Raw genomic sequence first — 13246 nt, 5'->3', positions numbered from 1 at the left:
ATTAACAATGTGAGTCTAATGTTCACTGAGTCGTCAGCCCAGTACTTATCCTGAACTTGCTAATTAGTCAAGAAGTGTTTCTGAAGCACTCAGCATGTACTGTGTGCTCAGTTCTGAGCTACGTCTTATGGAGGATACTGGATATGACCCACTGCCTTCAAGTCTAATTGGGGAGAAAGGCTAAAACCCGGGAAACCATAGTTAGCAGGACAAGATAACATCCCTTATAAATGCTCTAGGAGTTCAGAGGTGAGATATGTCAGGCAGGGCTTAGAAAGTCGTGGAAATCTCTGTGGAGGGAGGGAGTCTTCAGTTAGATCTTGAAAGGTAGGATTTGAAAAACCAAGATCCAGGGAAGGAGTGAGCATGGCATGTTCATGGTCTAGTGAGATAATCCCCTGGAGAGGTGCTTGAGTGTGTGTGTGTGTGTGTACACGTGTGTGCACATGCTCGTGTGAGTGCATATGGAGAGAGCCATGGAAGGCAACATTGACCAGGCTTGGTGGGACAACATTCTCCAGGATGTGTTTTTGAAAACTGTACAAGGATTTTGTCCTTGAATTAAGAGGATGTGGGGAGCCACTGTGGGTTTGGGCGGGTAAGTGACATGGTGAAGCAGTGTTGGAATAAGATTAGACCAGCAGTGATGACAAGATGTGTTGAAGTGAGAGACTCAGGCTGATTGTTTAGGTTTTAATGAGGACCTGAACAGAGGAGTGGCCATGAGACACAGAGAGAGTGGGGATATTTCAAGGCAGAGTCAGTGAAAATCAGAGGCTGCTTATGAGGAGGCAGAGTGGGAGAAACAAAAGGTAGCATTTGTACTTTGAGTATGGGGTGGGGTTGTGATGCCATGGACAGAGATGCTGGGAGGAGGAATATGTTCTGGAACGCCTTTAGTTTTAACCATGGTCAGCTTGAAATCATGGTACTTAAGTGAAACTATCTAGCACTGTCCTGTTCAATATGCAGCCTCTAGCCATGAGTCATGAATTAAATTTAAATTGAAATTGGGAAAAATTAAAAATTCAATTCCTCAATAGGCTAACCACGTTTTGAGTGTTCAATAGCTACATAGAGCTAATGGATACCATATTGGACAGTGCAGATGTAGAACAATTTCCATCATCTCAAGAATGTTCTATTAGACAGGACTGATCTAGAGAACAGTAGCAAATGTTCACATTATGGTGAGGAGAAAGTCTTGAGATGAGAATGGGAAAATTGTGATGCTAAGTCAATGGGTCATCTCTCAAGGAGGAAAGCCTAAGGCTGAATTTAGGACATGTATGAAGTTGGGAAAAATAGGCAGACGAAGAATAAACAAAAATTGTCTGAGATTTTGGAAAAGTGGGAGACTCAGCATAACATAAAACCCTGGCAACAAAAAGAGGAGAAAACGTCAGGGAGGAGGGAGTGGTGCCAGTGTTAAATGCTGCAGAGAAGTCAAGGAGAAAGAGAACCAGGAAAAAAAATGTGTTTTTAGTAATCTGAGGTCATTTGTGACCTACAAAACTCAATGGAGGAGTGAGGGAGAGATGCAGTTAAATAGCAACGCCACCAGCTTTCTCTGAGACTGAGGCAGGAGTTCAGGACTTAGGAACAGCTTCAGTTGAGTAGTGGGGATGGAGGACTTGTTCAGGAGGATGTGGAGAGAAGAAGGGAGAGGAATGAAGGAGACTGAATTGTCACCACCACGAGCTTCATGGTCAACTATTATTTTTTTCCCTAAGAAAAGGAAGATGAGTACAGAAGAAGAGGGACTCTTCAGGGGTTGATTGAGAGGATTGGAAGGAGAGTGTACCTGTGAAATCCAGGTGCCTTAACAGTTGTGATGGGACGAGAAAGGGGGCATGAGGAGGGGGGTTAGACTTTGGGGGACTGAGGAGATAAGGGAGAAGGGGCGCTGTGGGTGGGCTTGCTGCCGTTGTCTTTGGTGATTGGAACAGTTGCTTGAAGCCAGAGAATGTGTCGGCTTGGTCTGCATGCTTTGGCTCTCCTGTCTTCCCCACTTCCCTTCCACGGGATTCTTCCTTCTGATTGACTTAATTTTGATTTTTTTTTCTAATTAGACCTTAACATTTATGCATGGTGTTACTATTGAGCTTTCTAGATTTCTCTAAAACTGTTGCCACTATACACGTGCATTTACTATTGGTCTATGTCAGTGTCATCTGTTTTACATTGTAAGGACAAGAACAGGGTCTGTTTAATGTATGCTGTACAGAGCTCATCATACTGCTATGAACATATGGGCAGCTAATTCAATACTACTTAATTACAAAGATCAATAATTACACTTGTATTTGAAGGGCTTCTTTTAAAAATAGATGTATACAGTTGAATATGTCTGTGTGCGTGCGTGCATGTGTGCATAGTGTATTGCCAACTCCGCTGACCAAAGATAATTCGTCCTCCTTGCCACTGAAGAGTTGTTAGGGATTGATTTAATTTTGAATTTTAGTTTATCATGGGCTGAAACTAAATGCTTTGTTTGCATTATTTTATTAAGTCCTTGCAAACATTTGGAGTGATAGGTATTCTGATTCTCATTTCAGAGATGAGGAAATTGTGGCAGAGGCTGCTTAAGAAGCTTGCCCAGGGTCATGCAGCAAGTACAAGTGGCAGAGTGGGAATTGGAACCTGGTGCTCTCTGGCGTGCAATCTTGCCTGCCCTTAATGTCCTCTGTGTTCTCAGGCCAGTGTGCTAACGTGACCAGTCTATTCCTGCTATCATGACTGGGTTGGCCACAACTGTGATCATGCCCACATAAGGTCTTGTTTGCTCTCTATAGCCATAATTCTCCTCTCGTTACAAAGAGGTGGAAAAATGGTTATGGGGAAGTAACACAAATAACGCCTCCTGGTGTCAACCCAGCCTTCATGGGGGACAAAATGCTTAGCAACTCTTTCAAAGTATCCAAGACAAAACTTGACCTTTAAGCAGTTTCTTCATTTAGAGTTAAATTTGTCTTCAACAAATATGGTTTGAATAAACCAAGACCTCCTGTTTTAGCTTTTTAACTGGGAAGGTAATATTTCCAATTTGATTTTAAATTTTTCTTTTCCCAAATTCCGCATGGCAAGGAAAGAAAAAGGAATCCTAAAGTTCTTGATAAAATAAAACTTCCCAGGAAGTACATTGGTATAAGCCATAGCCGTGGTCGTCATAAATGTCACTTTTACTTTCCAAACCAACGTCTGGGGTTTCCATAGTAACTGCTTTTACCCCAGCTGGTTTGCATCACAGTTTTTGTATAGAAGCCAGTGGAGCTGGATCCAGCTATGCCACAAAGTTCAGGTGTCACTATCAAATGGATCTCCTGGGACAAATACCAGAAAAAGAAATATTGCATGCGACAGCCTCTCCCACCCAACCGCTACCTTCCCAAACACGCGCTCTTTGCTACTGTGCTGACCAAGTGCCCGGAGCTTCCCAGGGTCTGCCGTCCTCTCAAAGTCAAACCATTGGCAGCATCCAGCTGTCACTTCTCTCTATGTCGAATTGTGTGCATTGAAAGGGCATCAGAGCCACAGGCTTTTGATTTTCTAATGTTGCACCCATTGGAGTGTTCTTGGGTAATAGTGTTTCATAAGGGTCAGAATGTAAATTTGACAGTCCAGGCCAAATGCAAACTGGAGGAATTGCATATTGCCTTCCTGTGACTCATCCAGGCTTCCAGATGGAAATGATTTCCCAAGGTCACTGCAAAGCTCGGTACAAAGGTGTCTCATATGGAGAACATAAGGCCTGACAGCACAAGTGAAGTTGTGCTGAGGGTCAGGACTTCCTTTCCTGTCCTCACCCTTGACCTTGGAAGAGTGAGCCTGCCCCTGAGAACTTCTCTGCAGTCGTGGGAGAGTCACAAGAACAGCGTGTGCCTTTCCTTCCCCCAGCCCTTCCCACCACCTCCACCCTAGGCCCTGCCCCTGTTTTCTAGGTGTAGTGAAGGAAGGAACTAAGGAAGAAATGTGCCTCCTTCCACCAAATCATTTCCATTTCTTAAAATAAATCTCAGCTTTCCTCTTCTGGGAAGCCACCCCAGAGTGGACTAGGATCTCAAAATATCTTTTATTTACTTTATGCAAGAAACATATTGTGAGCCTACTGGGTGGCGGACGCAAGCAGACCCTGACTTCTAGATGGAGCCAGACAAGTCCTTGAGACCAGTGAGGGGCTGTGATAATTACACAGGCACAGTTGGGAGAGGTGGCTTTTCCATTGTAGGGGGGCAGGGTGTCAAAAAAGACTTCATCAAAGAAGTGACTTGACTAGCATGATCTGTAGCCTTCTAATATATTTATCATGCACATTTCGTAATTATAACATCGGTTTTAAATACATACATCCACGTGCAAATCTGTCTTGCTATCTCCTTAGATTACATAAATCTTGAATGTGAAAACCTGGTCTTTACTATACTGGGTTCAACCTGACTTGCTTAAAATAGAGCTGAGAACATAGTGAGGGTCGTCGTGGCCTTGACGCTGCCTTCAGAACTGCGTGGACAGATGGCAGGATCGCAGGCAGTTTATGTAGGGGACTGGCCCTGTGCAGACCGTGTGCAGACAGCTGAGTGTGCTGTGCCCAGATTGAGAAATGGATTGACAACTAAGCCCACAGGATAGGGGACTTGCATACAGTCCTTTTATTTCCTACCGTTTCTTTGATACCGTGGTACCTACGTTTTACTCGAGATTTCAAACTTTTGAATTACCATGGTTCAGAAGTATGACTTTCAAAGTTTCACACTTGTTTACTGTGTGACTTTGGGCAGGTTCCTTCTCTTCAGGCCTCAACTCTCCTTCAGTAGAATGGCGAGGTTCGCTTTGATGATCATCTGTTAAGCTATAAATTGTATTCTACAGACCTAACCTGAATCAGTCTGCATCAGCTTTGAATCCTCAGGGCCAAAGCACAGCACTAAGTACTGAATAAATATTTGTTGAATCAAATTAAAGAAACTCAAAGTCCAGTCCTACATGTGAGTGATAGCACTAGTCTGCATGAAGAGCATGGAGATCTTGATGGGCTGAGCCATGTTTTCTCTGACTGACAGAATCAAGGGTTTGGGTTTTCTCCCTGTCACAGAGCCTCGTGTAAGCCCCTTCCAGAGCCTGCCTCTCCTGGTGAGGCAGCGCCCTGGACCCTTTTGCTGACATTCTGTATAGATGCATGATTTTATTTCACACCACGGTTCAAAAACGTCTCCAGGAGAATCAGAGATTTTCCAATTAGTGACTCAAACTGAAAGATGGACATTTATAAGGTTCACACCCCGTGTTAACTCAAGAAACCTGATCTCTGTGGGTTTTACATCCCAGGGAGCAGTGATCTGATTGTTTCTGTTGGAGTGAGTCAACTTTTGGGTACTTGAGCTGAAGTGTGATGGGCAAGGTCATAAAGCTGCACCTGAAGCCCTGAAAGGAAACAGTGTATTGAATCTGTTAATTTAATGGTTAAAAATATGGAAGGTGGCCTCCTTGGTGACTTGGATCTTGAAGCTGGTCCTTCAGATGTAGATTCAAGCAAAGGCTGGCCTAGGCCTTGTGTTAAATATTTAAATAGAAAAGGAAAAAAATTCAATTATCCAAAGTAGTTAAATGTGGTCTTGTAAACTAAAGAAGGTCTCCGAGTTTCTTTTGTTGCCAGAAAAGAAAACATGGTGTGAAACATCTGTATGATTGAACGCCTGTCCTAGTTTGTACTCAGTTACTTGGCTTAACTTTACACAGCCTGAGAAACAGGAGTCTTGTATCAGTGTAGACAGCCAACTAGAACAACTCAAGCCAAAAAAAATCTGAATTGTCCTGATTGTATGTTGTAGTGCTTCCAGTGACTTAAAGACGATTCTATTTCCCTGTCCTCCGAGTTGCCTTGATAGAGACTAAAGTAATGTGTTAGGATAGGAATCAAAACCAGCAAGGGTGGGCACACTCTGAGCCATAGATCCATTTTCTCCATATGTGTTAGCTTGTTTGGGTGGGCGTTAGCAGATTCATTGCAAACTTGTTTCAGAAAGCAAACCCTTTCTTCCGGTACTGAAAACATCTCCACTGTGGATGTCAGTCAGCCCTCAGGCTATCTGGTTAGAGTAGCCACCCGCTATTGCAGACTCTTACTTCTCCTTTTAACTGTGTTTTTTCATGTAGATTCCACACCCCGCCTGAAGCTATTTTAATTCTACTTAATCAATTGGAGGCAAAAATAAATCAAAAATCTTTTTAGAGGGGGCTGAAAAGATGCAGGCAGACGCATAGTAAAGGAAGGTGAATGCTATATGCTTTTTTTCTATTCACAAACATACATATTTTCCAGCACTTACGTGCTAAGCCATTTTACAGGTATCTTTGTTTAATAGTCACAGTTCTGTTAGGCCCAGCGAGGTCAAGCCCTCTGCAGGAGTGGCAGGGCTGGGGTTCAGGACCCTCTGACTCAGGAACCAGCCCTTTCCGCCGCACAGCGCTGCCTTCCTGGGCTGGTCATCTGCTTCTCGGCGGCTCTTTGAAACTGCACTGAACTGCCTGAAGCCTGAGGGGACCTGAGCACTTATCTTTGCTATCACCCACAGCAAACACCACTGCTGGCCCCTCCCGCAGAAGGCGAGGGACAGCATCGCCTTCTGAATAACGAGCAGAGATTTTGTTAGAACTTTCTGAGATCTCTTTGTAGTTTAATTTGCAATCTTGGCATGGGAGAGAGGCCACTCATTTGCTCTTACACAATGTGCTTGCAGTTTGGGAAAACAGCTAGGAGGGGAGCAAAGCCACCTCGGTTATGGCCACGTAGCCTAAATAATTTGCTAGACTTCTCTTCGTAAAGCGTTTTTAGTGACATGGCTGCAGTTTGATATTTGCTATTATTTTTGAGAACTGTGGATCATTTGAAATTTTTCTCCTAACACAATGATACAGTGTAAGAACAAAGTCATTAGTCCAGGGGCTCTGGGTAATTTGGTGGACTTTCTCTTTGAGGATATGGAGCAAAGAAAGGTAGAAAGGGACTTTTGCGGTATTAGCGCTTAAAATGATTTATTGGCCAGAGCCGTGTGATTAGACTCATACAGTAGATCAGTAGCGAGTTCATCGCCACGTATGTGGCTCAGCTGAGGAGTGGGAAGATCCCACATCATGAACGGGAACACCTCAGGTGAGTTCCAGTGTGGTCACTAACCACTGACCTTGAGCACGTCACCAAATGTCTCTGCAAGGATCTGCATTTCTTGCCTGACAAATGGGGTTTGTTTAAAAACTGCCCCAATTACCTCAGAGTAATGTTATAGGAGAGTCACGTGAGGGAAAATATCTGAGTACTTTAAAAGGCTAAGTGCTATTAAAATATAAAACTGTCTTGTTACATCAACCACATGGCGTGAAGAATCTTCAGTTCGAGGGGTAGCCAGTCTGTCGGTGACGAGGTTGGAGCTGGGCAGTCGCTGGACAGGTGCCCAGCCACTGACAGCTTGTCAGTGATCTGTGAAAAGAGTAAGTGTTTAGAGATGTATATAGCAATATGACACAGCAATTTTGTGTCTATTGAATATAGTAGCAAAGATTGTGGCTTATATTTGCTTGGTATTTTCTTTTTCATTTCATTTTTAGTCATTTACTTTTCTTACATTTAAAAAAAGTACTGGCGCACGATGGACTTGGAAAAAACTGGCCCTTCGCACAGATGATGTGAGAAGCTGTGGAATGTGAGATATCAACAGTCCAGGAGGTGACTGAAAAATTAAAATGAGTCTGCATATTTTACTCATCCAGAGAAAGGCTGACAGGAAGTAGAAAATGTAAGAGTTCCTTCCAAATGGATGGGTCACTTTTCTCCCAGATGTTTGGCGTCCTGTAGACGCAGAGCTCAGGCTCTGGTGTCTGACCTTGGAGACTCAGTGACTCAGTGTCATTAAAAGGAATATAGATTGGAAGGTTAGGGCTGCAATTGTTGTTCCCAAGATGATGCCAAGGACCACGGGTGCTCCTGGCTCTCTTCCTTGGCTGATGGGACCTGAGTGGAAACTGCCACGAGACTGAATGGCATTCACAAGACTCCGTGGTCAACTGAGGAAAGAGAAAACGCTGATTCCCTGTGCAGACACATCTGACGTGGCTGAGTGCTCAGCAGACAGCCTAATTTCCATTTTGGTATTGATATTTATATATCAATATAATTTTAAAATATATTTTAAAAATATCAAATAGAACAACCCCCACCTCATTTTGGCTTTTCATCCATATTTATTTCTCCAGATGAAATTTAGAATTGTCTATTTCTAAATAAGTTTGCTTGGAATTCTGTTAACTTATATATTAAAATGAATGAAATTAATATCATCACCGTATAAACACATCCCATCCAAGAATGTTATCACTTCATTCAAGTCAGTTAGTTTTTGTAGATTTCTCTTTGTTTATTCTATACCCTTTTGTTAAATGTATCCCTATTTTATATTTTTATTGTCACTGTGCGTGGAATCTTGTCCCCCATTACATTCTAATTCTAATTATTGCTGATATACAAGAAGGCTATAGATTTTAATACGTTTAATGTTTGACCAGCCACCTTCCTGCTCTCTTATTACAGTTCTTTTGGGTTATCCAGATATAAAAAAAAACATTTAGTAACTCTAGTCCTCCTTTCCAATACATGTAACTCACCTGTTTCCTGGCTAATTGCATTAGCTCCTGTATTCAGAACAACGTAAATAAATGAAGACATCCTGTCAGAACATGACGGGCCGCTGGATCTTTCTTTCCATATCAACAGAAACACGGAGCTTTGCAGGTCTGTCCCAGCCTCCTCTTCCCCGCCACTGTTCCTCAAACGCTTGCTGATGGAAGTCAGATCTCGTTCAGATGACCGTGAAAGACAACCTTGGGAGAATTATGCAAGTTGAATGCATTGTCCCCACTTTGCCTTAGCAATACAGTGTAAGAAGGAGAAGGTGGGATCGAGGGACTGACTATATGTATAATCATGAGGTTCCTACATTTTTTATAGCATCTTAATTATCTCAAGAGGGTACCTAACTGAGTCACCGGGCTTCCTAGTTAGGGCTGCGTCAGAGCAATTGCCTCAATTTTACGCCATCCTGTATAGCTCTGCCTACCATGGAGACGGCAGGTGTCCTTCTGAGGTCTTTACTTTGTATTTTATACTTGATTTCAATTCGAACCCGTATTCAAGGTACCCACCCCTGACAAACAAAAGGGAGACAAGATTTATCCCTTGGTTCTATTTCCAACCCATTCAAAAATAGAAGGCAGTCAGAGTTCTCAGGAGCAGACATTAATTCAGCTGGGAGGCTGGGCGCCTGGTTTCCATTGTGACGAGGTCAGGGGAAATCATCAGGCCAGTGTTACCTGCAGAACTGCCCAGGCTGGGAGTCTCGTCTGTTTCCCTTGGTACAGAGTCTGGTTAGGCTTCAGAACTGTCAGCATTAGAAAGAAATTTAAAATCCGAGAATCAAAGAGGCTGCTGTTTCTTCTGCTTACTCTTTTTCTCTGTTCATCAGCACACACCCTATCCTTAATTTCACAGATATAAGTAAATGCGATCATGCTCCCGTGCAGCGGCTGCTGCACTGGGCCGTTGGCTCCCTTCCCTCCAGGGCTGAAGTGCTCATCCGCCCAGTGCTGGCAGTGCTGACAGCTCACAGCTCAGTCTCACCTCCTGGTGATCGCCTTCTGCTGATGGGAGCTGCCTCCCTTCTGGGGGCAGCCCGCCTCCAATGACTGGTCTTCGTCCTAATTTGGGACAACTGTCCAGAGCACTCCCAGCTCTCCTGGGATTGGCAGAGGCCCAGCTTGCTTCACTCCCCCACAGATGTGATCCTGAGGGCACATCCCCTAAACCTCCTGCAGGCAAACCTCCGTCTCAGAATTCCTTCCCGGGGAGCAGAGTCTATATCTCAATCCACTTCTCTGACCTACACACCCAGCTTGAATTTTTTAAGTGTCATTCTTTTGCTTTCTTTTTTTTTGGCCAACTCCTCCCATCTCTTGTCCTGTGAACCAGAATAAGCCCCACTGATGTCTCCCAAGAAAACACATGTTCACAACCTGTTCTGTACCTGCCTGCGTTTCTCTTCTGTTCATTTAGTTCTCTGTGAAATAATCTGTAGTCTATTGCACTCCTCTGTCAATGGCTCTCACCTGGTTTCCAAGCTTTTGCCTCCAGATGGTGCACATCGTTTTATAAAGGTGCATATGAACGTAGGTGCTTTTGCTTCTATGGGATAGACTCCTAAGAGGGGGATTGTGGCTTAAAGGATATGCGTACTTTCATCAAAAGATGTTGCCCGATGACCTTCTTAAGAGCCTGTAACACCATTTCACCAGCAATGTCGGAGAGGTCCCTGCTGCTTCTGTTCCCACCGAAGATGAGAGGCCTAATCTTTGATCAGAACTTCGTTTGGGCCTTCACCATTTCTCACTGCAGACCCAAGCTTGTCTCTTCCCTGAGGAAAGGAAGGAGAGTTTGGTGAGGGGAAGACAAGGCCAGTGGGCTTGAGAAAGTCCCTAGGCTTCCAGGTTGCTCCTTCCTCTACATGCATGAGAAATACGGCGTGGAGACCAGCAGGAGCTCTTCTCCTGCGGGCTAGCCTGGAGCATACGGCTGCACAGGGCTCCCTGAGCAGGGGCTGCTGCGGCAGTCAGCTCCAGAAATGTGAAAGGGCACACTAGAGAGCAAAGGGGGGTAAGGATGGGCCTGGGGAGGAGAGGCGTGCCGCGTGTCCCCCTGCCCTGCCGAGAAGTGTCCTTAGCTAGTTCCCTGCGAGTGCAATTATGCTGCTCTTGTCCCTGAAAACAAGCTGGAAGAGAACTAGCCAGTTACTGATGTGCCCAAAACAGGGAAGATTGAGGTGACTATTCTTAAACTGAGGGAAATCTATTTAGGATTTGGGGGCATAGGTGTACCTCCTCCAATGTCTAAGATGTCAGATGTGACCTGGCACCTATGTGACCTATATACCCTTCCAAACCGACCATGATCAGTGACGTAGGGGGCTCATTGCCAGCTGGGTGTGGCTCTGCCTGCCTGGTTGGGCACTGGGCATGAAGCATTGCTGATTCTGTCTCTCCCCGTCTTGCCATCATCAGCATCTCATCTCCTCTTTTTGGTGTATAAAATGAGACTGACCCTACGTGCTGTTATTGTAACAGAGAATCATTATCCCAAATAAGCATTTCATAACTCAATCGATTCTTGCCAATTGTTTTAAGTCTTTCTTATTAGCTATGTTAGGCATGCTATTATCTTAATCTTCTTAACGTCCATGTGAAAGTTTGACAAGTCAGCAGAGGATCCTGCCTTAGCTGCCAAGGATACATGATTAGGTTACAGCTCCAGAGCCCCCGCCCCCTAGCAGACTCATCTCCTGAGCATATTTCTTTATAAAAGACCTCGGTCTCCTGGAGTCTGCAGAGGCACAGTGCAGCCATGAGAACAAAGACACTTATGAGGACCAATATCTTGGGCTTTCACCAAATCATTTAATCTGGTGAGAAAATAAGTAAAGAGGAAAAAAAAGGGGTGTGTGTGTGTGAGAGACGGACCCCAACCAACCCCATCTGGGAGGCTACAGCAACAATCCAGGCCAGTTCTGAGAGCCTGCAAAATCATACTTTAACAATCTGAAGAAGTTAACACAAAGTCCAGAGGGAGTAGTTGACACTGTGGTCAAACTTGGACCATTCTTTCCCTGAGATCATCTCAGGGTAGGAAAATAATTGGATTTTGGCAGCTGAGATGACTGTGGGCAGAACAGCTTATTTCTCAGTTAATTCCTTAAGTAAACCATCATTTCTGCAAACTCTTGCCCTGGCCACACTGAGAAAGCTTCGACTGTGTTGTTCCTCCAGCCAAACCAGCTTTCGTTTTACCTTCTGGTAACTCCTTCCCTTTCTGTGTTAAAAGAACACTGTCTGACCCCAGAGCTTCACCCTTTCATGGCCATTTCCCTATGGTCCAGACATGTGTCATCCTCACACTCGAGAACAAAGGAGTCCTGACGACCAGGTTTGGGGTTCTCCAGACTGCAGAAGAAAGCAAGGCTCAGAACCGGGTTGACAAGAGTGAGATCATAGAGAGCATCATGACTTCACAGTCATGTTCCTCCAGGTCCTCCCTTTTCCTTGGAAGAAGGGTATCCATGGGCGCCCCAAGATTCGAGGGCAGGTACAGACGGAATAGCTATGAAGCATCTTCTGTCTGGCAGGGACAGCTCTGGGCAGGAGCTGCTATAGCAGTGGTTCTCAAACTTTGGTGAGCACAAGAATGACTTAGGACGCTTAGAAAATGTATAGATTCCCAGCCCCACCCCCAGAAATTCTGCCTCGTGCAGGCTGGAGAGGGGTCCTGTGCTTCTGACGCAGATAGTTGATTGAACTGAGTCTAGTAGAGGCTCACTCTCGCACACACCTGACGTTCTCTTCAAGCATTCGGCGTTTCTTCTCCCTGCGATACCACAATCCACCTCCCACACACACCCTTGGCATTTAGGAATGTGGAGCCGCTATTTCCCTAACGAATCAGCCTCTGCTCAGCTTGCCTGAGCCTTACATCAGGATTTTCAGTATTTCCTCTGTAGACACTTAACAAGAACATATAGGGTTGTCTGTAAGTGGAATGATGGGTGATGGAATTACTGATCTTTCTCTAGGTTTCTATTTTCTGTTAGGCTATTCTTCTGAATCCTGTTGCTGCCTCTTTGCCCATGTTCATAATGAACTCCAAATGCGGGCTCCATGTGTTCAGAAGTGGAATCAGGAGTGTGTGACTTCCAGCCACAGTTCTTTGACACATGATTAAGCATTTTATCTTATTGCCTATTTTTCATTGGTTGTTGTTTTCTTTCTCCATTTATTGAATTATCCATCTTTTCCTTGCCATTTTTTCTTGCGGATATAATTTATAACATAATTTTAAGTGCCAAAGAAAACTCCATTAGAATTATATTTATTAAAAATATGGGATGAATTGGAATCTTTGCAATATTGTTCTTTGCTTTAAGGAAATTGCATCTCTCCTCATTTTCTCATTTTTCACAATGTTCTTCAGGACTTGTCTTGTCTTCCTGTAGCTCCTTTCCCTGGCAGCTCTGTTATATGGATACTACTAGTAGCCATTAGAATTTGCCTTGTTTTGTGGTTGGTTTTTGTCAGCACTGTATTTCTTCCTCTTGTCATATGGTCTTGAATCCAGCAGGGTTTATCCAGGCTCTTGCTTTGCCAGCAGGTAAGGCAG

General features: G+C 44.3%; 1 protein-coding gene and 1 long non-coding RNA gene across 5 annotated transcripts in view; one reads left to right on the top strand and one right to left on the bottom strand.

The window, feature by feature from the left end:
- The window catches only part of ADRA1A (adrenoceptor alpha 1A), a 115115-nt gene that overhangs the window by 19362 nt on the left and 82507 nt on the right, over positions 1-13246 (top strand). The window lies entirely within an intron of this gene.
- On the bottom strand, positions 6654-12077 carry LOC139081477 (uncharacterized). The gene is made up of 4 exons (XR_011536596.1): positions 11884-12077; positions 10153-10457; positions 8656-8871; positions 6654-7474 (listed from the first exon to the last, which is right to left on the bottom strand). It is a non-coding gene; the product is annotated as an uncharacterized lncRNA (long non-coding RNA).

The sequence above is a fragment of the Equus przewalskii genome, chromosome 2, assembly GCF_037783145.1.
Source record: "Equus przewalskii isolate Varuska chromosome 2, EquPr2, whole genome shotgun sequence".
In the NCBI taxonomy this organism is placed as follows: Eukaryota; Metazoa; Chordata; class Mammalia; order Perissodactyla; family Equidae; genus Equus; species Equus przewalskii.
The sequence above is the reverse complement of the archived record's forward strand: the minus strand, read 5'-3'. Positions and strand labels throughout refer to the sequence as shown.